This window comes from Anastrepha obliqua, chromosome 2 (genome assembly GCF_027943255.1).
Source record: "Anastrepha obliqua isolate idAnaObli1 chromosome 2, idAnaObli1_1.0, whole genome shotgun sequence".
Taxonomy (NCBI): Eukaryota; Metazoa; Arthropoda; class Insecta; order Diptera; family Tephritidae; genus Anastrepha; species Anastrepha obliqua.
The window spans coordinates 96,050,436-96,076,692 of record NC_072893.1 but is presented as its reverse complement, the minus strand read 5'-3'; the positions used below and the strand labels follow the sequence as shown (position 1 = coordinate 96,076,692).

The following is a 26,257-nucleotide window of genomic DNA, read 5'->3' as shown; positions in this document are numbered from 1 at the left end:
CTTTTTTTGATTTTTTGACTCGATCAAACAGAAAAATATGAAGGTGAAAAATAGATGGTACTCATTTCGATGCTGGTAAAAAATTCACGGATCAGTTCGAAAACATGCTGATAATGGTGGCATTGTGCGGCGTTGCGTTATTAGGGTGAAAAAACCAAGATTTTTTTCTCACAAATCCTTTCTTTCTTCGTTAATTACTTGAAATAAACGTAAAATAGCACTCAAATAATAGTCCTTATTAACTGTCTAACCGTGACTGAAAACGTCGTGTTTTTTTTTGTCTTAGTTCACTCGCCTGATATCTGAATGTCTCTGTCGTGCTTATAAGCCCATGTCTCGTATGCAATAAAGAATGTTGAGTCTGATTCACCCTCGGAATCATGTCTTGGGCGATATCAACGCCGCCCGTCTTTGGCATGAAATTCAGATCCTTTGGGACGAACTTTGTAACAACACGGTGCAAGCCTAATCATTAACTACAATGTCCTGAACGGACCCATAAGCAATATTCAAGTCCTCTGCTAGCTCTCTGATGGTTAATTTGAGGTCATTGATCAACTTTAATTTATTTAATAAAAGTTTTCATCAGTTTTCAACAGGGTTGGGCCTGTAAACTGTTTAGATTGTTTACAGAAATTGTTTACATGTAAACAATGTAATTGTTTACAAGCTAATTGTTTACGTAAACAATTAATTTTTTTTTTTTTGCTTTTTTTTATGAATCAGAAACAATCTACTACTAATTAAGCATTTTCACTATTTTTCCAAGCTTGTAATAAAAATAATAAAAAAATACGCTTTAATATTTAGTATTTTAATATTTTTATTAATTTTCACTGTCCGATTCTTCATTGACTTGGTCAATTTTCATTTGATAATAAATAAAAAGTAGCTTTTTGGACCTTGCAAACGAGAGTCAGTTCCTCAAATCTGAATGAATAAAATTCCAATTCGAAAATAAGCGTTCAATTCGCGCTGAAGAGGTGGGTATATTGATTAATTTCAAAGCTGTTTCTGCCAGATGTGGATATTTTATCGATGCCATTCTCCAATATAAACAGGCATCTTCGCTCAAGTTTTTTGACTGTAATACGCCGAAGTAGGATCTTCTGTTCAGAAATAGATCAAGCTCCTGCAAAGCTTCTCCACTCATAGTATTAAAAAGGAAATCCGTTACTTTTGCAGTTTTATCAGGATCTAACTTGTTTCGGTCATGATATGGATACAAATAATAAGCTGCTAGAGAGTAGACATTAAGCGCTTGCTCAATACGTCGTTCGTATATAATTCTAGACATATGCTGGTAAACGTTTACAATTGTTTACATTATTTACAATTGTTTACAATGTAAGTGTAAACAATCCAAAAAATGTTGTAAACGCCCAACCCTGGTTTTCAATATCGATGATTTGGCACTATGTTTGACATCCTCGATGGACTCACGATTCCCTTTTCAAACTTTCGTGACGCAATGGCGATACAATTTTGATACTCAAATCCGTGGCCTTAGAGTGCCAGTGGTTGTTCCGGGAACTTTTTGTTCAAGATGGTATACAGACTGAATTGGCCATACACATAAGAACACATACATTCAACACACTGACAATAGCGGCTAGCCAAAAACCTTTGTGCCACATTGGTGTATACATGCATAGTGAGATATAATTATATGTGTATGTGCACATGCACACATACAAGTAAACCATTATACATATAACGTATACCACGCGGTGACCCAAAACTACAAAGAAGTATATAGTTGGGTGTGCACAAATACATTTCCTGGTATACTCACAGTATTGTGCACGTATATGTATACACACATCCATATATAGCTATGTATTTATTTATATATGTAGTCCTTATCTTATAACACGAGCATTAGGAGCGTGCGTGAAAAAAGGTTACCATTTCACGAAAATGAATTTTAGGCACGCACGCCCACCACTACTTTTACAAAACATTAAAGTTAGTATATTTTAAGCTTACAAAATTAATGGAGAACACAATGCCGTCAGCCTATCATTATCTAAACTTTCGCCCTCTGTGATATTATGTAATTCCGAAGACATGCGTTGATGATAAGTCCGCTAGCAACAAATTGCGGAGCAAACAACAGATGAGATTTATATATTTCGAAAGAAAGTTAAGAGTTTGTACTCGTAGAAAGTAAATGAAAGAAGAAAAAGTAAGATGGGTCGAGCGAATCAACACTTTGTGCGGAAGGATATCTTGTACCAGATAATTACTTACTAGTTTACTATAGTCAATAGCAGTGTGGACCGTGTTGTAAAAATAACTGTATAATATTTAAGTTGGCCTGTTATGCTATATCAGAATTAAATTTCTATTCTTGCAGGTATCAATGGCTGAGGTTTTTATGTAAGTATAGTATATTAATTTGGTTGGTATTTGTAACTCAGCAGTATGCAGCGCTATCTTTGAGTCTTTCGAGTCTTTAAGATGTGCAAATAAATACCACCTCTATTCTGAAAAACACAATAGTCTACTGACAAATTTTAGCAACCAGCGTATATTCGTGATAAAAACTTTTTATTATATATAGGTATATATTGGGTAGTCGAAAAAGTCTTTTCGTATTTTGTCAATAGATGTCGTTGGAGTCATCAATGTCCAGTGCTACCAATCACATTGTGTCATATCATATGGTGTTAGAAAGGTGACATTTTCAGCTTCATTTAACCAAAAAAAATTAAATTCGGAGAAGTTGAAAAAAAGTTATAGCTGTTCAAAAATGACTGAAAATAATGAAGAAATTCGCTATATTTTGAAATCTATGTATGTAAAAATGAAATGATGTTCGTTTGTACGCAATTTTTTGGGCCGAAACGAGGCCAATTTTATTCGTTCTTCTTTTCATATTATATGGATCTACTAGGGGAAGGGTTTTAGCAAAAAAAACTTTTTTTTTTAATATTTTCTTCATATAAAAAAAGAAAACATCAAAATATTGTACAAAAAAAAACTTGCTCGATTCTTAGATTATAGTAAGTTTCGAATCGACATTCATTTTATGTGTACAACTTTTTTGGAATTTTTCGTTATTGTGAAACGATTTGTGTCGTGTTGTTATTAAAGTCGAATACAGAAATTTCAAATGATTCGAATGAAAATAATGTTTGAATTCAATTGAGCAATGCTTTTCTTGACCAATTCTATATGGAAATGAATGCGTTTGCAAACGATGTTTTCGGCTATGAACAAATGTTGGAATCGAATGAAAAAGGAAAGAAACGCGATATGATAAAAAAAATTCTTGGAAAATTTAAAATGAATGGTGCTTCATTGGAAAAATTCAAAGGTAATAAGAACATACACACGATAAAGTCAGAATTTGAATTTTTAGATTTATTTTGTTTATTTCTCATTTTTTTCAGAAGTATACCACACAACAACTCATTCCAACTCTGATTTTGAAATCCTGTTGGAATTGGTGATCGATAATTTTGTCACTATAATGGTCAATGGAAATTTGCGTGTATCAGACCCTGCATATTATTTACCATATCAACTTTTTATGGAACATATGGACCAAATGAACACAAAAAAATAGTTTAGTTTTGTTTTGATTTTTTGCAACATTTTGGTTTTCAGTTAATACAATAAAAACAATACTGTTTTTTCGTGAACACAAGTGAACACAAAATTCTAAATTTATTACGCTGTTTGTTTAGTGTTTTTTTAGAAAAAAAGTAAATTTTGTGGTTTTGAGGAAATTTGTTTATTGTTGCTATTTGTGAAAGCGTAGATATTTGTAAGTATTTGACTATAATCCTAAAAGTTAATGGAATACCACTATAACACATAGACAACATTTTTTCAAAGGGGTGTTTTTCAAAAATTATAAAAAAAATTGTTTTCAAAAATTTTGAAGAAATAAAGTAAAATAAAAAAATTTCGAGAGCATGAAATTTTTTCAAAATCAAATTTTCCTCAAAAAGATAAAAGAAATTTCTTCGAAGAGGTGTTTTTCTAAAATTACAAAAAAAAAAAATTTCAAAAATTTTAAACAAATAAAATAAAATAAAACTTTTTCAACGGTATGAAATTTTTTCAAAACAAAATTTTCTGAAAACCAAACAAATTAAAAAAAAAAATGGTGTTTTCAAAGCATTTCATATTCCACTATTAAGGGGTAATACCACTGTAGAAATTTCAAAAAATTGATTTTTTTTTATAAGCTTAAAAAATTCTTTGAACCTTTTAAAATACAGAACAAAAAGTTTTATACGTTACCGAAGTTTATTTCATAAATATTTTAAGCTTTTAACTAAGCGTTAGTGACTGCTACCTAACGACTTCTCCAAATTTCCAAACTTTAAACGCGTTTTTCTCAAAACACGTTTTCTGAAATTGGCACGCAGCATAACTCAAACAATTTTAAATATTTTTAATCAGGTTTTTCACTACGTCTGTATAATAACCTTCTTAAGAGAAGAGCGTAGGGGATTTTCGATAGATTAATTTAAACGATTGTTATAATTATTTAAGTGCCGTTTTTTTAGTCCAAAATAGAGTTTTTTCCTTCAAATGCTTGCTAATTCCACAAAAATAAATATTTTTTAAATCCCCTACGTGTTTCTCTAGCTATTCTTATCTAGATTAAGAAAAAAAATGTTTCTTTGTTCCAGATTAAAATTTGCACCCTCTGTGCTGCGTGCCGCGGAGCTCCTTCAAGAGAAACCACATTACAAAAATGTCTCCAATGCCGCCATTTTGTAAAATTTTTCGATCAAACTTTGTAGTTTTGTATTTTAGTATATAAGTAATAACTTCCCAAATCAGAGTGATTGTTTTCCCTTTCCTTCTATACAAAAAAATTCTTTAAAAATCGTGTTTATTTTACGCGTGTACAGTGGTGTTACCCCTTAATAGAGAATACCTTTTTTTGAGGTGGTGTTTTTCAAGCGGAAAAAAATCTTTTTTAACAAATCAATTTAAACTTTTACAAAAGCATGAAATTTTTTCAAGAACAAAATTTTCTCAAAAACGTTAAATTAAAAAAAATTATTGTAGTTTTTTCAAAATATTTAATTTTCAGCAATTAACTGAGAAGAAATTTGTTAGAGCGAAGTGTTTTTCAAAACTTAAAAAAACACTTTTTAACCAAAAAATAAACCTGTTTTTCAAAAACAACAGGAATGATAACATTGCCTCACAATTTCTGCACTTTTGCACAGTCTAAAGAGGCATTGACACAGAGTGTATTTCCAAACATAGTTCAACATTACAAAAACCATGATTGGCTCAGCGAAAGAGCAATTTTAGCTGGGAAAAATAAGGACGTCAATGATATAAATTCAGCTATTTTAGATCAAATACCTGGTGACATAGTTGCGTATAAGTCAATGGACACTATTACTGATCAAGATGAGGTCGTAAATTATCCAACTGAATTCTTAAACTCACTCGATTTGCCAGGCTTACCACCTCATAATTTACGATTAAAAATTGGAGCACCGATTATTATGCTGCGCAATAGTAATGTGCCCCGACTTTGCAACGGTACCAGACTCGCTGTGAAGAAGCTAATGGGTAACATTATCGAGCAACAATTTTGAAAGGGAAGTACAAAGTAGAAGACGTTTTGATACCCAGAATTCCACTGATTCAGACGGATTTACCATTCGATTTCAAACGTTTGCAGTTCCCTATTCGCCTTGCCTTCGCTATGAGAATTAATAAGGCGCAAGGACAGTCTCTACAAATGTGCGGTATTAATTTTGAATACCCAATTTTTTCTCATGGACAATTGTATGTAGCTTGCTCACGAGTAGGCAAACCATCGTCATTATTCATTTACGCGAAAGATGGAAAAACCAAAAACGTTGTCTACCAAAAAGTGTTACAATAAAGTTCGAATGAAATTGTATCAAAGAATTTGCTTTGTTTCGTATTAATTTTATTCTCTTTCAGCAAATCATTGAATTTTTCGCCTAGCGAAGCGGGCGAGGGTACGCTAGTATATGTATATATGTATGTATACATATATATATATAGATAAACGTATGCCTGCACGTTTCCCATATAAAAGTGACATCATTTACTCGTACACTCATCCTACTTTCTTCAGTTTTGTTTCTTTTCCAATAAAATTTTCGCACTTGACCTTTTGAATGAAAAAACTTCCACAGACTTGAGTGCAGTTAAAAGGATTCACTGAAAAACTTTGAAAGTAATACCGGCTATTCACGCCTCCCACTTCCAAAACATTTTCATGGAAGGTAATTTTTGGGAAAATCATAATTGATATGTCCCCTTTGAAGATAAATTGTGGACAAATAAATAAGAAAACGGAACAAAATGTAGCAACATTTTACAAATTATACAAAATATTACAATGCAAGCATACAGCACGCGAAAAAAATATAGCCCCTCAACATTTCGACCCGTCTTGACTATTTTTATTTTCTTTTTATTGTTCATTATTTTCTTTTATAAAACTATAGATGTATATAACTGCCTAACAAAAAATAATAAACATCCTAATTTCACACTTTAGACAAATATCAAAAAAGTGGACAAATTTTAATAGGATGAAGTACAAGTGTGAAGTCGCTAGACTCCTATTGATTTTATATAATTTTTTCCCTTGACGATGTTACGCATTTTCTCTATACAACGAGCGCATGATATTTTTTTATATGAGAAAACAGACTCAGTGAAAGAAATTATTAAAAATCAACGAGTATTTTTAGCCACCTTAAAACCCATTGTATTTTACTAAAATTCTATGGGCTATAAAACTTCATACCCAATTTGACTGAAACATTTATTAATATGGTTTTTTTATATGATGACCTGTATTTAATATAAAAAAAATTTCAAATTGGTCAATAGTCAAAACTTGTAAAAATATATATTTTTATCTTCCTCTTTGCCCATTATTAACTAGCAAATTATTTTATACTTCCAAAATACACTGCGATTCACTTGAATAGGACCACGAACGTAGCAATAAATTAATGTTATCCCCTTTCAAGGTAATTTTGGCATATGATTGTGTTAAAACCTTTTGAAGACATTTATTATTTAGACAAGGTAAACGATGAAAAAATATCCTTAGATTTATAATATGCTTTCTATAAGACCGGATTTCTGTAAGACCAAGGAGATCAATTTAAATAAATCCTTTGTCACAACATTTCCTTCCAAAGAGGAATGGGATAACGGGCTTATTGTTAAGAAAAATGACTTAAATATCTACACAGATGGCTCAAAACTGAACAACAAAATAGATGGAGGGGTCTACTCCGATAAACTCGGAGTATGCCAATCATTTCGCTTACCTGACCGTTGCAGTGTATTTCAGGCGGAAGTCACTGCCATAAAAGAGGGATTTAAAGAAATAAAAAGGAGAGTATTATCCACAAATGGAGTCTTTATTTACTCGGACAGTCAAGCAGCAATAAAAGCGCTTGAATCAAAAACGCACTCGTCAAAAACAGTTCTAGAATGTTTTAAACTACTAAATGACGTATCTAAGTGCTATAAGGTGCACCTTATCTGCGTACCAGGCCACAGGAACATTGCAGGAAACTGCAAGGCGGATGAACTTGCACGAACCGGTACAACGCTTGATCTCGAACCCGATAAGGCGCTGATACCCATGCCCATAGCCACTTGTAAATTACTTATAGACAGGAAAACCATAAAAAACCACAACATGCGAACTAAGCAGACAGACATGGCCGAACTGGAACAGGGGTCGATCGAAGATCTTACTAAGACTTAACAGAGAAGCTATAAGAAAAATGATAGGTGTATTACCTGGTCATTGTTGAATAGGCAGCCACGCTAGAAGATTAGGACTCCCGTACTTCGATTTCTGTAGAAGCTGTCTTAATACAGAAGAAGAGGAAACAGTCAGACACCTTTTATGTGAGTGTGAAAGCCTAGCTATGAGAAGACTGCGCACTCTTGATACAGCATTTCTAACTGATGTAGCGGATATAGCCCATCTAAAACTAACGAAGCTCTGCTCGTTTATTAAAGCTACCGGATGGTTTGAAAAGGAACACGTAGAATAAGGATAAGCTCCAGTGGTATCACAATGGACCTGCGAAAAGTTCTAAGTGTGTCTTTATGACAACCACCCCACCTACCTACCTACCTAAAATATGCTTTTTTCCACATTTCATTCAACAAATGCGGACAATTCTTACATTACTTGGCTAGAGGTAGTGATAGGAAACCCTTGTGTGGACAAGAGTATTATATTTTTTTACAAGGGAGCATTCTAAACCACTATTTTTCAAATGAAAAACCGTACAATTAAATTCATGTTGAAAATGGATCGTAGTAAAGCGTTAACGGTTGAAGAGAAGCCTAAAACTTGTGCCTACGACAAATCATAAGCCAGTGTGTTGATTACTTCATTTGGAATTACTTAGAAAACAAAGAACGGTACGGCAAAAATAAGAAAGAAAGACATATTTTGACAATAACATCCAATGCGAGTGACTCCTATGCGGAAATGAAGGCAAAAAGTGGTAGCAGTGAGAGTATATTTACCATTAGGGGAACTAAAGGGTTTTCCAATAAGAGGTGTTATTTTGGTAAAAGATCAATGGTTTCGTTGCTTGTGCGGCACGTAGTGCCGTCTTATTGAAAACAAACATTGGTCAGATAAATACTATCCAATTCCTGCCATAAAAAATCGTTAATCATCTACCGATAGCGCAATCCATTTACCGTAAGTGTTGCTCCCGCTACATTTTCGAAAAAGTAAGGTCCAATGACTCCGCCGGACCACCAAACAGTCACAGGTTGAGGATAGAGAGGCTTTTCAACAACAACTTTTGGATTTTCTGAGCCCCAGATCCGACAATTCTGCTTGTTGACAGAGTCACCGAGGTGGAAATGGGCCACATCACTCAAGATGATTTTTCGATGGAATTCCGTATCATTTTCATGATTTTCAATGACCAAATCAGCAAAGAAACACTAGTTATTGGAAAACCCTTTATAAATAAGGCATACAATTTAAAACAAAAAAAGTTGAAGGAAATTTTCCTTTCAAGCTCCGACGAAAGACAGTTGAAAAAAAAAACAGTTGCGTTTTTGCAAGACTGAGTGAGAGACAATAGATTTATATATATATATATATATAATTGATATTTTTTGAGGAACTTTTTCATGGCAGAAATACACTCGGAGGTTTGCCATTGCCTGCCCAGGGGCGACCGCTATTAGAAAAAACTTTTTCGTAATTTTGGTGCTTCACCTAGATTCGAACCTGCGTTCTCTCTGTGAATTCCGAATGGTAGTCACGCACCAACCCATTCGGCTACGGCGGCCGCCAATAGATTTAGCGTACGAAAAAAAGTTCAACCTCGAAGAGTCTGATGGATTTAATTGTTATTTCCAATTAAGAAAGCAAAACATTTTTTTGCCTGTCATCGGAGCCGAGAAGGTGGTATTATGGTTTCTGATGCCATATGGTATTATGGAGCTAAAAACTTGAAATTTCAAACCACTAAAATGAAAGCCAATTCATATAAAATTATTCTACAGAACAGTTTTTCAAAATTTAGTGGCCTATTTGGATTCCTCTACAATGGGCTATCCAGCAAGGCAATGCTCCTATTTGCATAGAAAAGATGGCTAAAACTTTGATTAGCGAACACACTGTAAAGCTACTGCCATAGCCACTATATTCACCAGACTTGAGTATCATGAAAAACGTCATCCCCACGCATTAACTAGGAAATGATGCAAATCTGGACGCCAATTTGATGATCGAGAGTGGTGGATTTCTGCAATAAATTTGGCTTGATCTTAGGTGCATCTAAATTACTTATCGAGTCTATATAATTCTCTTCTGAATAGAATTATCGAGATAATTTCAGGTCACAGCGTGTGTACCACATTATTAAAAGCGAACGAAAATATTGCATAAATAAAATTCTAAAAAAACTGTTTTCAACTTTTTTTTTTTTTACTATTTTCACTTTCAATTCCATCTGTCCCTATGTTACTACATAAGTGACCCAAAAATGAGTCTAACTTTTTCCCAGTTAATTGGCAAAACGCACACACTGACGCACGTTCAGGACATTGTAATTAATGATTTGGATTTGCGCCATGTTGCTGCAAAGTTAGTCCCAAACTTGACTTTCATGCAAAACGGTTGATATCGCCCAAGGCATGATTTCCGAGGCTGAATCAGACTCAACATTCATCAAACACATCATTATTGTAGGCGCGACGTGGGCTTATCAGTACGACATGCAATCCAGACATCAGCTGAGTGAGTGGTGAGCTCCGAAGGAACCAAAACCAAATAAAACACGTCATTTTCAGTCGAGAAAGCGATCAAAGTGGTGCTCATGGATTTTATTGTCAGGCAGTTAATAAGCACTATTATTTGGGTGTTATGAGACGTTTGCATGTAGGAATTCTCCAAAAGAGAAGTTTGTGGATTTGTAAGTCGTGGATTTTGCACCCTAATGACACACCGTCGCACAGTGCCACCATTATCAGCATGTTTCCGAACTGATCCGTGAATTTTTGACCAGGAACGAAGCGTAAAAAGGTCAGTCAACCATTTAACAATTAATGCGCCCATAACCCGCTATCTTAGCCCTAGAATCAAGGACAAAACTTCTTATTTTGGCTTCGGCATTTTTATTTTAAATGTTAAAAGTTTGTTAGATAGATTTTTATTTAAGTAGACAAAAGATGTTACATCAATAATTAAAGCACAACTTACAGAATATGATAACTAAACCTTAATTCTACAACATATTTTTGTTATCACAGATTTTCGTCATTTTACAGGTAAATTTCGGAGGAAAAGAACTACTATTTAAAAAACCTCCACTATGAATAAACAAGCTATTTTTCTTCCTTTTTATATGAGTAAATTACATTAATTAGAAAGATTTGAGATCAATGTATTGTCTGATATACCACAACGACCATGATATTTGATGAGTGTCTAGTCTTAATCTGGTGCTTGGTAAATAACAAGGACTTCTTTTCCTGGTGAAAAAGATGGTTTGTGTTTTTCCAGCATTCAGTTTGATTTTCCAATTCTGCATGTAGTCAGAAATACTACGTAATGCACGCTCCAGTTTTGCTACAATTTCATCGCCGATTTCATGCGAGTAGAATATACCAATATCGTCAGCGTGCATAGCATATTGGCAATTTTCAACTTTTGGAAAATCTGAACAGTATAGTATATATAACAGAGGACCAAGCACTGATCCCTGAGGAACTCCAGCGGGTAATTCAATTATTCAGAGTATTCTTTGTTCAAACATACACTGTAATAACGATTTGTGAAGAAATTTTTGATAAGCTTTACGAGATACGGCGGAAAGTTAAAGCTGTTTAATTTATGAATCAGTCCATCATGCCAAATTGAGTCAAAGGCCTTTTCAATGTCCAGTAATATCAGACCAGCAGACTTCCTGTTTCCTGCCTAAATCCGAATTGCTCATTTGGTATTAATTGGTTTGCGTTAATAAACTCAAATAATTTGTGTTTTATGACTTTTTCAAAAATTTTGCTTAGGGAACTTAAGAGGCTAATAGCTCTATAACTCTCAGCAATATTGTTAGGTTTACCTGGCTTCCAGATAGGTACAATTTTTGCTGTTTTCCAGGCTTTAGGAAAATATTGCAATTTAATACAAGAATTTATAATGTAGGTGAAATACAACACTGCTTCACAAGGCAGATATCTTATCATATTATTTTTGATACAATCGTGCCCGGCTGATTTCCGTAATGGTGTCTCGTATATAAGATCTCGAACATATTCATCTGTTACGTATTCGGACTCAGGGGTGTCTAAAAACTTCGAATCAATTTTATCGATTGATTGGGCTACCAAATTTTCTATCTGTGACGTACCTAGGTGAACAGATGCCTTATGATAATCGAGGAATTTTTAAGCAAGAAGATTTGCCTTTTCGCCGTCGAGGAAAACGACTTTATCATCGTCTTGCAATGGTGGTATTTGTGCATGCTTTTTTCGTAATAATTTGCAAATATTCCAAAAAGGCGGGCTTCTTTTTTCGATCGAGCTAAGTTTCTTTTTCCATGATTCATTTCTATATATGAAAATCTCTCTTCGAATTTTTGCACAATAGTATGCTAATAGGTCGTAGTCAGACTTTTGCCTATATCGACCCCACTGTCGACGATGGTAGTTTCTTACCCTTATTAGACTGATGATGAAATATGGAAGTTTTAAAAAGTTAGTTTTTGGAACTTTAAGCGGAACAGCGCTTCTGACTGCAGTATTTATACTCTCATAGAAAACTTCTATATTTTTGTCAACATCTTCAGTCAAGACAATATCATTGACATTTTTTGGCAAGTTTGTTACAATCACTATTTAGTGTTCCCTTTTTTTGAAGTGCAAGAATCCTGTGAAGGAGTTGTTACCTGCGACGTAGTTGGACTATTACAGCCAAGGAATGAAATTCATAGAGTTTTTGGACTGGAAATTTTAATTCTTATTATTACATTTGCCGTTCGGAGTCGGTTTAAAACTGTAGGTCTCTTCAATTGTGAGACAACACCAAGACGTATACTACAAATAGGAGGAGGAGCTCGGCCAAACACCCAAACAGGGTGTACGCGCCAATTATTTATGCATTATTATTTTAATTATTTCTATTGTCTACGAACATTTTATTGTGGCTCAGATTTTGTTTGTAGAATTATTCGCAGTTATTTTTAAGAAGGACTTTTCTTCTTCATTTGTTCTTCAAAACCAAGTTTTGAACATTTCCTAAAGTTGCGTTAGGGTGATTTTTTAACTTCTCTAGGTTTCTTGGTGTTAGGGCTCAATCAAGTTGTTATTGATTTTATACAACAAGGCTCCGATTGTGGAACCTACGTATTCGCTGCTGCACATATTAATTTGGTCAGGTAGCTGCTTCTCTTTTATTATAATGGAAATTTAAATAATATTGTATTGTTTTTTATATCATTCACCTGAAAGAACATTTCAACGTAGATTTGCAGGTAAATCGCGCAGATCTCGATTTAATTTTATTAAGTTTTTAGCACAACAATTCGCATAAATTGGATTCATTTTAAAAGTATATTTGTTTTTCTGGCAATAAAAGTGGAGTTTAAAATTGTGAACTAGTAAAAAAATCAAATCATATCCAAATCAAAAAGTTTTTTTTTTACAATTTTTAATTTAATAATTTATTTTTACTTTGAAAATAAAACAACTTTAGGATCTGTCTCGTCTGGATCAGCACAGAGAGAGGGGCATAAGTATCATATTTCATAATTTATAATCCTTTAAGCTGCCACTAATACAATTTTCTACAACAGCACGCTTCTTACACTAATGCAATTTTGTAATATACACCACTTTGTGTGTTTGTTCATCTACCAGATTTGGCACGTGGCCTTAGCCACACTCACAGTCGCATTTACAACGCCTGCATGCCAGTCCAGTCCTACCCAGCTTGCGTACCTTAAGGCCCCACAGAGTGCTCGCTTTCTAGTCAGTTGGGATGTTTTTTCACAGCTTTTGCTACGTACATATACATGTTTTTTTCTTTAATTATCACTGCGCTTGCATGGCTTGCATGTTGAGTTGTTGCTGCAGTCATTACATAGTTAATTTTTTTTCGCTGCACTGTTTTATCCGCAGAAAATTTTCACAGCTTGCTTGGCGGCAAATTTCTTTTATTTTTATTTGTTTTCCTTTAAAACTTTCACACTTTTTTCTTACGATTTAGGTATTCATGCTGTAACTTTATTTTATTTTTAGCGTGCATGAATTTCACTCTTAAGCCTTACATCCCTTTGCCGGCTACAGCCACATTTTGTCTACTGCTGCGAAAAACTTTTACATTAATTGAAACGTTTTCAGTTCGTTTTTTTTCTTCTTTGCTTAGGTCACCTTAATTTTTTGTTTCTGTAGTTTTTCATTTACTGATCTCCCTCCCCAACCTTTCCGTATTCTTTGCTCTTTTCGGCCCGTTTACTTATCACTTTTACCCATTAAATTTTCGCATTACGTTTTGGATGAAAACGCCGCTTTGCACATGAAAACGATAAAGAAACAACAATATTTTGAACTTTAAAAACTCTTGTTTTTTAGTAAACTCTGCATTAATTACTTTTAACTAACGCCTTGGAAAATAAGAGATTTCTACCTTTGAGCCACTGTAGTGTTTTTTGTATGCGACTCATCATCAGCATACAATACTGTGATTTTAAACTTTTTCACTTTTCTTATTTTATTGCCTACCAACACTTCAGGAACATTATTTTTCAACAAAAAACACTTGTTTCTCTTTCTCCCTCTTTCCCTTGCAAGCCATTCTTTTGAGCCGGAAACCGCTTTTCCCTTTGGCCGCTGTAAGTTCTCAACTCTCTTTAGTGCTTACACATTTCACTCCATTAAATCGCATAGTACTAAAAATTTCTCTGAAAACTTTCCGGTATGGTCATTTTGAGTGCATGCCTCAAATGCACACATACATACACACTGACTGAAATCTATCTTACATTTTCATGTACTTCCTACAAACCTAAATAGCTGTCTTAAATAAAATCGCAGATGACCTAGTACATGCAAACCCACTCTTACTGTTGTTATACTCTTTCATCTCTTCCTTTTTTCTTCTTTTCTATTCTAACTAAATTATTTAGAATGCAAACTTTTCAAAGCCTGTGCATGTTAAGTTATGCTCATATTCCAGGTAAGCATTTTATGTTGCGGAAAACTATTTTGTGAAAATGGTTTTAGAAGGAATGATATTTCAAATAGTTTATTTCAAAGTTTTCGTCCAAAATATTACCAAAAACACATCCATTTCTCTGTTTTTTTATAACCTCGGATTCATTGAAGATGTCAGTTAATATGATAGCCATTACTATGATCAAAATATATAAGTTTATGCAACAACCCTTAAATAAGCTTGTGATCAGTCTGGATAAAATAAGAACCCTACGGCTAAGATAGATACAGAGGTAGCTAGGTTTTTGTAAGGAATTATATCGGGTATTTTCTTAGCTGAGAATTATCGTTATTGATAACTAAGGTTCGACAGCTGAGAATGGCAAACTGTCATGCTGACTGAATTTCTATTTCCAAAAATTAATCAGCTAAGCATCGACAACATTTGGTGCCACCACAAGACGGCGCAACTTGCCTTACAGCGGAATGTCCTTCAGTATGTCGGTACAAGCCTTTTCGATGGCCTCTACAGACGCAAAACGTTTTCCTTTCATGGCCAAATGTAATTTTCTGAAAAGGGAGAAATCACAGGAAGCCATATCAGGCAAATACGGTTAAATATTGATGGTAAAAATGTGATTTGCAGTCAAAAAATCAAACACAAGAGTGGATCGATGAGATGGTGCATTATCATGCAATAAGTGCCAGCTTCCTCCTTCGCGGTATTCAGGGCGAATTCGACGAATACGATGCAACAAACGCTTCAAAACGCCAAGATACAAAATTGCATTGACGGTTTGGCCCATTGGCATGAACTACTTGTGGACAATTCCTTCGGAATCGTAAAAACAAATGAGCATCGACTTGATTTTTGACTTCTACAAACGCGATTTTTTGGGTGGTGGCTCGTCTGGGGCCTTCCATTCGCACTTTGACGCTTAGTTCCAGGTTCATGTTGGAAACACCACGTTTCATCATCAGTTGCAATGTTTTAAAGGAAGTTTTCTTCTTTTCTCACCCCTTTAATGAGGTCTTTCGAATGTTGAATTGTAAGCAAATTTTGGTCCTGAGTTAACTTGTGCGGAATGAAATATTAACAGACCTTTCGTAAGTCCAAACTATTAGTTAAAATGCGATAGTTCGATGTTTTGGAGATATTCAAGTCCGATTCCATGAATTTGAACGATGATTTCGGTTCATTTTTGAAAAATTTACGAACAATTTCGATGGAGTTTTCGGTGATTACTGATTTTAGGCGGCCTGAACATAATTTCATTTATTTCCTTACAATCATCTTTGAAACGTGTAAGCCACTCATGAACTCTGGCACGAGATAAACAATCATCGCCATCAACTTTTTTCATCAATTCAAATGTTTCGGTAAACGTTTTAACTATTTTAAAACAAATTTTGGTATTAGCTCTTTGTTCGAAACTCATTTTTGTACCGATGCACAGTGCAGCCGATTCCCGAAAAGCTAGCTAAAACTCAAAAAATTAAGTAATTGATTCAAAATTTCTTAATCGGGGGTTGTCGGGATCGCTGATTACGAATTTGATCTTAAAATTTTGAAAATCGACCCCCTTCCACCCCTATTGGCCACCCCCTCACGTGAAATAGCGTATATTCTAGAACATAATCAAGATGCATGTAAATTTATATGTTTTCGGGGTCGCAAGGTAGCAAGTGGTAGCAGCTGAATCTTGTTTTATTCAGTAACCATTACTTTTTTGAGTAACTTTTAATAGGTTTCTAAGCAGCATATGACGGCGTTGTATTACTATACAGTTTGAAAACTCAAATTTTATAAAAAAAATTGCAAAAAATGTATCTACGTATTGCTGCAGCTAAAAATTTTGTGTCGAGGTATTGATATGTACTAAAGATTTCTCGTATTTTACTAACCTTCCGAAGATGATTCCATTTGGTTTTGTTCAATTTACTCCATTACAAAATCTTTCAAATGTGTACAACTTTCACTATTCATCGACAGTAATACGATGCTCAAACGAAGGCCACGTTGCGACTGAAAATACAGAGGATACTTAGGGTACAGGACGTTGCTATGAACGGTTTTCACTACTCAAGGCATTACTGTAGCCAACCCAAAGACAAAAAAACTCTATCTAGAAACCTTTTTTTCGACTTTTGGCCAGCTTTTTGGGAATCGGCCGCCCTGTGCGATGACACAAACATACTGACACTTTAGACGCAATAACTTCGCTGCCACTAAACCGAATGTTACTAAGCCCTTCATTAAAAGTCAGCTGGGGATGTAACTTCCAACGCACTAACTCATTAAAAAGATGGGGCCATCAAAAACATTTTTATGACGCCAGTTTTGTTTCTATTGAAGTTCACATTGTATGTACTCTGATCAGGTGCCCGAACTCTAATTTCATAAGCTCCTTTGTGTTAAAGCCGACGGCCCCTGATATGTATAAAGTAGAACACATTACTATTAGTTTATCCGAGTCTTGTCTAAAATCCGGGAATTGGAAATATACGCGTCTATGCAACCGAATATTTTTTATTTTACTATTAAAACACTAACATTCAAAGCCTTAAAAAAGCGTACATGGAGAGGCAAAAGATTCTGCAGAACTATAAGTACAATTACAGAAATATAGAAAACTTAGAAGAAATAGACTGTTGAAGAAATTAATGCAAAGGGTACTTTTACCGATTTTCCTAAAAAGAAAGAAGAAAACGTGATTATGACTGTGAAAAGGATCCACTTGCATAATATGGAAAATACGACGAAGCCTGCAAGATTGCGGTCAGCATGATTTTCCACTGAACTCACTGTCTAAGGAACATACTCTTAAATTCATTATCGCCTGTAAGCATGCAGGAAGTTGCGCTTTTGTTTTAATTTCATTTGCCGAGCAGATCGCTACAGCTCTCACAGGGCTTATAAAATGATAAACGTAAGGCGTACACTGCGTCTATACTACAATCATCGTCTATACTACATCACTCCACGACTCGCCGAGCCACAAAGCTTGATAATACTTTATTCAAAGGTCTATAGCAATACCACACAGATGCGGGCGAAAAAGCTCCACAAATAAATCCGTAAAGGAGTCCACCCAGAAGCTCCAGTAATATTCACTCAAGCCTAGGTTCTCCCACTCCCTCTAATGCTAAACACTTACCAAAATACCATATTTGATTATAAAAATGAAGCAGGAGCAACAAAGGAAATGAAAATTACACTCAGCTTGAAAGAAACAGTCAAAATGCAATTAGGTTATTCAGGCATAGTCTTTATCGATGAAATTTGGCATATCAAGCAGAGTCAAGAAATAAGTAAGTTTAATGGAATCGCAGCAGGAATATGTTGGACTCAGTAAATTTAATACCGCAACTTATAAAAGTTTGAGAAAGTACATGAGGCCTTCAATAAATTAGTTTGGGGAAAAGAAATCCATTATTTTCTCAGCAGATGGTTTTAGTGATCGATATCTCGTAAAATATCCATCAAACAATTTAAAGTTTATGCTCGTTGTCAACATTACACACTAAAAATAATCGTTTGCTCTTTTTTGTTGGTTCCATTCAGTTGTGAGTTAGATGATGTTACCAAAGAAGCCAACAAAGAGAAATTCGGTACATTTTACAGTTTTTCTTTGATAAAGGCGAGAATGCAAGCCAGACCGTTGAAATTGTGAATAGTGTTTATGGTGTCGGTTCTGTAACAGCTACGTTACGTGCAATTTTGGTTTTCTCGATTCCGTTCACGCATTTTTGATACTAAAGCAGTTTTAAACCATTTGCGAAAAAATGTTTCGTAAAAATAAGTGGTTTCTTTTCCCCCAAACGAATATTAATGTGTGGATTATATTATTTTCCCCCTTTTACATTTGAAGACGTCTTTCTCCAAAATGTTTATTCAATAATATGTTATTTAAACATCCATATCCGCATATTTTTATATTTTTTTTTTTAATTTTTGAAGTCATTAAAAAGAAGATAGAGTAGCCTTAAAGTTTATTTAGTAAACTAATAAATGCTGCATTACATTTTATTTTACAGTCCCGTTAACGGATTTTTAAATATTTATTTTCTAAGATACTTCCTTAAATTTTTCTTCAATTTCAAATAACCTATTCAACTTCGTACTTCACTCTTCCGAATGGCAACTAATTTGGAATCCATTATAAATTACATTGCCATTCCAAGCAATTTAACACGCACAACAAGCCCATTTTCATGGCCTGAGCTCATAAGATATTCAAGTGCTGAGGCGGTACAAACCAAAACTCACACACTAACAAAGGCAATGCGCAACGGAAAAGCTAAAATTAGTCTGCTAATCTGCGCTCAGTGCCATCCACAAATGGCGTTAATCTTTTTCTTTTCTTTTTTTGTTTTTGATTGTCTTTCTGAAATGTTCTATTGTAAATTTTACAATGTTACACGCCGCTGCACTTGGCCTGGTTTTTTGACGTTGCACTCAACCTTTAACTGATTGCCATTTTCGCACTTAGACAGCTTCACGCAAACATGGGTAGTTGTGTATTTTACACTCGCCTGTATGGAACATTTCTCAATCGCATGTTGACCTTCATATAAACTAGGAATTAGCGGTCTGCCTTTAGTGGACGCTACACCAACCAACAGTGGAAAGCTTGCCAAGTGTGGAAAAGTCACTGAGTTAAGTATAAAGGCAAGAGATTGATGTGGGTTGTCAGCGGATGTTCATTTGACATGGTAATTAGCATACAGAGCGTGTTGAAATTGCACCGAATTGGTACTTTTCCTCTTTACAAATTTACACATTCCTTTTTTATAAACTTTAATAAGTACAATTTAAACGTAGTATTTATATGTGACCGGATCTACAATTTCATTTCCTTAACCCATATCTTCCCACTGCCCCATTTGAGGTGCACTTACATTTGATGTGGCAAAGCAAGATTTTAGCAAGAGTGAGTAGAGTTACTTTTTTTACGTCTTTCCAGTTAATATAATAGTGCTTGACAGTGATTATGCTCATTTGTTCTTTTTTTATAAATCTTCGAGTTTTGTGAATTTCAACCAACATTACTCATTAATTATAATTATACTGAGTTTTTTAGTGAGTTATTGGTTACGTTATCGGGTGGTGTTATGAAGAAGGTGATATTTCATTTTTATATGTGACTTTTGTAACGTTATCACAATGGACCTGCCGAAGGTCCAAGTGTGTCTTGCGACAACCACCCTACCTACCTTTGTAACGTTATATTGAATGCCGCATTTGAGATGCATTGTAAATAGGAGACACCACGATTGTTTGTTGTAATAATTTTGTTTATTCATGGTTTTTACGTTCTTAGAATTATAACTTGTGTTCTTTTCGATAAACTTTTTTTGCTGACATTTTTACCATGAAAATTATGATCTGAGTAACGAAGATAGTAAGATGTAGTAGAGATTAAAAGTCTTACGTGCTGCTAGTTGTTGGCTGAAGCTGAGGTTCGACGTACGGTTCCATCATCAGAAGGATTTCAATACCTTCTGATGTTATAAAGAAGTGAAGGAACGTTGCTGAATGTCCAGCAAAGAAAGCAAAGACTATGGTCAAGAGGAAAAAGAGACACACAAATGTGAAATGTACGTTTCCACGACAGCCGGTTCTACGTTACCGAAACGACCCGGATTTATATCCGGTCAAGGATTGTCACTCCAGCAGCATTCCCCGTATGTAAGTATAGGGAATGTTTATGCTGATACAACAACAACAACACACAAATGTAACAACAAAACCTGAAAAAGACACCACTACTGCACCGGAGTTCTTTTTAGACAAATACACTCCATTAGAGTTTTTTAAGATGTTTTTTGATGGCAAAGTATTGGAACTACGAGTATAGAAAAAAATGTTATTGCCAAAGGACACGTAAATTTTAGACCCACCATCGAAGAAGTGAAGAATTTTGTAGGAATTTTACTTCTGCCTGCTTTTAATAGTGCATTAGGTTACAGATGGTATTGGGATGAGAGTATTGATACTTAACATCTTGGAGTTGCTTTATGCACAAGTCGTAATCGTTCTGAAGAGATTCCACGTTTTTTTCATGCATGTGATAACAAGTCTACCACCCGATGACAAATTTAGATAAGTAAGACCTCTTTGGTGCATCTATTGTTGAGTCTATGGTGCCTTAGTTTGGTAAAAACGGAACCAACCATTCATGGCAAGCCTATACGCTTTTGATACAAGATTTAGTAACTTTGTACATGATTGAGTTATCTTCTATAGCGAACCTTACCAAGGGGCTAAAACCGGCATTCGATAAGACTCGATGGAAAGGATTACTACATAATTAGAAGCGAATCTCAAATTTGGTGCTTTAGTACTACAAGAATATTAAGTTTTGATGGAATAAATCTGGGGTGGGTTTGTATCAACATTGCTCTCACTATTTCCACACAACGAAATAATGAAAATCTCTGATTAGTGGCTTTTTCATTTCTTTGTTTACTGATTTTAAATAATTACTTTTAATTTTTATTACGCCCCATTTGACGTGCGGTCCTGAAATACAATTTCAAAAAACTCTTAAAAAATAAAACATATTTTTGTCTAATTTAATTTTTTTTGATGATATATGCACAATAAAAATTGTTTTTATTTGCTTTGCGAAAATATGGGTTAATGTCGCTGGCACTGTACCCGCGAAAGATGATACGTGAACCCACCTTTCGGTTGATTCGGTTTCGATCTCTTCTGTGAAAATGGTAAGTCATTGAGAAATTTCTTTAATAACTACAGGTATTTCCATCTTTACCATCTTAACTACTTAGCAATTGGATAATATGACTTTTAAGTGAAATTCGCATAAAAAATTTAAAATCTGTCACTATTGTCGCTCTATATAGAAAGTGAAAAATTCATTCCTACGATCTGATGTGGTGCAAAAAATATCTGAAAGTAGCAGATTTTAGTCGAACTCTTAATATTATATACTATATATATATATATATATAATTGGCGCGTATACCCTTTTTGGGTGTTTGGCCGAGCTCCCTCTCCTATTTGAGGTGTGCGTCTTGATGTTGTTCCACAAGTGGAGGGGCCTACAGTTTCAAGCCGACTCCGAACGGCAAATATTTTTATGAGGAGCTTTTTCATGGCAGAAATACACTCGGAGGTTTGCCATTGCCTGCCGAGGGGCGACCGCTATTAGAAAAATGTTTTTTCTTAATTTTGGTGTTTCTCCGAGACTCGAACCTACGTTCTCTCTGAGAATTCCGAATGGTAGTCACGCACCAACCCATTCAGCTACAGCGGCCGCCGTTTTTAAACCTTACAACAAAAAAAATATTAGTTTGCTTTAATTAAAACTTTAGTTATACCTCACAATAAGAAAAAGCTTTTTACACATTTGCGGCATCAGGCTTCATCAGCGAGTTATTCGTAAAATTACAGTCAACCGATTTACTGTCGTACTTCATCAAGAATTATAGAATATGTAATAGTTGGGGTATTAACAGGATACTCTTTTATGTCTCATAACACATTGAAATTGCGGTTGATTCAGCATAGCACGTAACAAAACCATCTAGAGCGCTTACTATGTCACTTAACAGCAATTTGAAGATCGCCAAGTACCTGTTTTGTATATGTATTCTTCTGTATATTTCGACAGCATGTATCAAAAATTATTAAAACCGGCTAAACAGTGCATTGCTACTGGATCTAAGACCTCAGCCTGTACACAATCCCTTGGCATAACCACGGACCAGTTGTGGTGCTAGTGAGATCAACGTTGAGCAGCCAAGTTAACCTAACCTAACCTATACAATCTACGCTTTGCAGTTCGTAAAATTTTTTTAAAATTTTACAAACTCCGCCTATAATAATATTATACAAATTAAGTACATGGGTGTGCTTAATATTCAGATGCGCCACATTTAAAACATTTTCCAAATATATTAAATTTTCTAAAATACAATTATCCAAAAAATTAAGCTCTTTTGCATGAAAAATGGTGAGGTTATTCAGCGAAAGCATTTACTAGAAAAAACATTTTGTGCAGCAGCTATTTACACACATACATACATATTGAAGCATTTATGAGTATATTTCGCTTTCAAAAATTCGATCGATCCAGAAGCAAGGCAACTCATATAGAAGACCTCAAAGCACTTTAGGCTAAATTAACTTTCCTGATTAACAATGATCTCACGCTTATCGTGATCATCAAAATACTGAGCAGTGGCACACAAGAAGATCCAGGGTACCCTTCGCAAAACCTGCCGCACATGCGCGTAACCAAGGAGGGTATTGGGATGCAAACCCTCCTCTCCGTGTTTAGAAGACTTAAAAGTAGCTTTTGAGGAAATTCAGATGAAACTAAATCTTTGGCATAAATGAAATAATTTCTAGTAAGTTAAATGTAATACCAGAATCAAAAAATTATGTATTTATGCCATTAGAGCAGATTGGTTTATAATTTCTTTTAAATATCGTAAATGAATGTATGACTCTATTTCAAATAGCATTTTTTAAGTAGTTGTAAAGAGTGGTGGTCATACACATTAATTAATCAAAAAATAAGAGTTTACCCAATCGTCTTTTCATTCAGCTCTGTGGCCTTATTCAAGTGAATAAAAAATGATCAGTCGTCACGGTAGGAGAGAGAAGATAATTTTTTTAACAATCAGCTTTTTCAGAGCTAATTGGCAAACAAATATTTTTGACGACTTTGAAATGAAATTTGGTAAAAACACAAGTGGAAAATAATTATATTTACATAATATATATACATATATTTATATATATATTTCTTTTTTTGGCGCGTAGACCCTTTCTGGGTGTTTGGCCGAACTCCTCCTCCTATTTATGGTGTGCATCTTGATGTTGTTCCACAAATGGAGGGACCTAGAGTTTCAAACCGACTCCGAACGGCAGATATTTTTATGAGGAGCTTTTACATTTGCCATTGACTGCCGGGCGGCGACCGCTATTAGAACATTTGTTTCTTAGTTTTGGTGTTTCACCGAGATTCGTCGAAAATAGTTGGTCTTAACTAAATGAGAGGGAGTGATAAATACGAAAGGAATGGAAAGAATTTTTGAAACATTTTCTTGTTTTTGCTTCATTTCGTAGCTAAAATAATAAAAAAATATAATATATTAATATGGCAGGCATCCAAGAAAATCCCTTCTAGACTGGAATGGCTTCAAGAAGATCCATCACCCAAAACACCCGTTAAGATCCACTCAAACGGATCTAAAATAGATACCGGCTTTTTATCAGTGAATCCTTTAAACTACCGGATCACTGTTTATCAAGCGGAAATAAATACTATTCATGAAGAAATAAACAGAGTATCATCAGCATTCTATCTGCTTCTATCCAAGCTGCCGTTCGGGCTCTGGATGCATTCCAAATAAAATCAAGGATTGTCTTACATTGTCGGCAATCTCTTAATGAGACGACTAAATAGTATCGTATTATCTTATGCTGGGTTCCAGGGAACTGTAGGGCTGACCAACTTGGAAGAGAAGGTACCTATATGCCAAACATAAATAATTTTATGGGGGTACCTCTCGCAACTTGTAAGCTTCTTATTATGAACGCACTTAACAATTCTGAAAATCAAAGATGGATTAGAGCCATTGTGAAATTGCTAGGCAAAAATTGCAAGGCAAAAATTGCCAAGGCTAAATCTATGTCTATCCAGGAATATTGTAAAATTGTTTTGACTTCAAATTAAGACCTTAGTAGGGGCCCAAACAGGATATCGTCTTATAGGAAATCACGCAAGGAGATAAGACGCTTGCAAGCGTGCTTTCTGTCGTAGCTGTAGGAATGAGGAGGAGTTGGAAACAATTCCACATCTTTTTTGCCCATGGCTTTAGATAGGAGCCAGAAGATGGAACCGATATTTAAGATTCTAGTTCTTAATGAATATAGATAGATAATCTACATACTTTAGGTATCCACAAACTTTCACACTTTGTCCAAAGATCAGGATGGTTCAATCTGGAAGGGGCTCACAATGAACCCAATTCGTGATCTAAGTGGCATCGTTTTATCTATGTGCGATGCGGCTGCCAAACCTAACTTAACCTAACCCACTGCAGACATGCACATACATACACACTGTATAATCAAATTTTAACGAACAATGAGTTCATGAGATACCTTAGGCGAACATCAGCACTAATGTAACTTATTTGGTATAGTAATTTCGCTTTCTAACATAGGAGTTTAAAATGACTACTTTAATATTTTAATATGAATTTCAGAATAACCTTTTTGATTAAATTTTTTTTTTCGATTTTGAATTTGTATGTAGAAAATAAATGAAATCGGTATTAATAACCCCCTCTGATGAATTGTAATTTAAAATACGCTTTAGCTACTGACATTCTTTACATAGAGACCAAAATCTTTGTAAAACAGCCAAATAAATCAATCGAAAATAAATTAGTAAATAAATAAAAAAACTATTTTGAGTGATGTTAACATTTATTTCGCCCTTTGCACCCTCCATTGCTTGTCTCTTTCTACACGGCAGCTGCCTAGTTCAGAAGTGTCAAATACGAAGAAGTGTCGTACGACGCAACTTGCACAAATTATAACAACTTCCGATAGGGTGATTAACTTGGCGCCGCCTTGTATATTATATGTTTCACCACTCTTAGCAACAAATTCGTCTATATGAATTGCGTCTGTAACGACTTTAGTTTTACCACATCACCAAGCATAATGCATTAATATTTCCGCATTTTTTAAGTTATTAGTCCACATTAATCGTGAATTAAACTGCATTTTCTATAAATGACGCGCGAATTATTATAACGTTTTACTAATCTGTAAAAGTATAAAATCACTTTGTTATTTAAAGTTATTCTTCAATCCCAATTGTTTTTTTTTCATAAATTTTTATTACTTTTCTTTTTATCCTAATCGTTTATCAGTTTCAGCTTTTGTAGCATAATACCATAAAGTGTAAACATATCATTATAACAAATTATTGCATACTATTTACTATTTAAGTACATTTATTAAGTCCCGTCATTAGGATATCAACACGATTTTGCTAATTTGAAAGAAAATCGGTATCGCTCTTCTCCAATCAGCGGGTAAACGAAGAACACAAAAATATTTGAGCAGAGGGAAGAGATGAGATTTTAACCTAAATCTTTTAAATTTGAAGAAGAATGAATCTCAACTCAGAACTTTTTCACAGCTTTAACTTATTTTATATATTTTTTTAATTGTTTAAACTTGCGTATACTTTTGTTCCTTTCTTACAATTATTCATTTTTTATTTATAATTTTTAATTTTAACTTGATTCACCATTTTGCTCATTTTTTCAGAGTAAATTTTGGTTTAGTTATTTACTCATTTTTATATTTTTGTTATTCTTCAACACATTAGATGCTCATAACCGCACATATATCTATATATATAATATATACATAAGTATAAATCACTAATGCGATAAATATATTTTTTTTTGAGTCACTTTTTGCACTCGATTTCAACGTTCACTACAAAGAATCGTCCAACTGCCGAATGCCCATCTCACATCTTTTTATTTATCGACTACTTTTAAATAC

The 26,257-nt window shown here is 34.4% G+C and overlaps 1 protein-coding gene across 3 annotated transcripts in view; it reads right to left on the bottom strand.

Moving 5' to 3' along the window:
* The window catches only part of LOC129238984 (uncharacterized), a 166,228-nt gene that overhangs the window by 138,636 nt on the left and 1,335 nt on the right, over window positions 1-26,257 (bottom strand). The window lies entirely within an intron of this gene.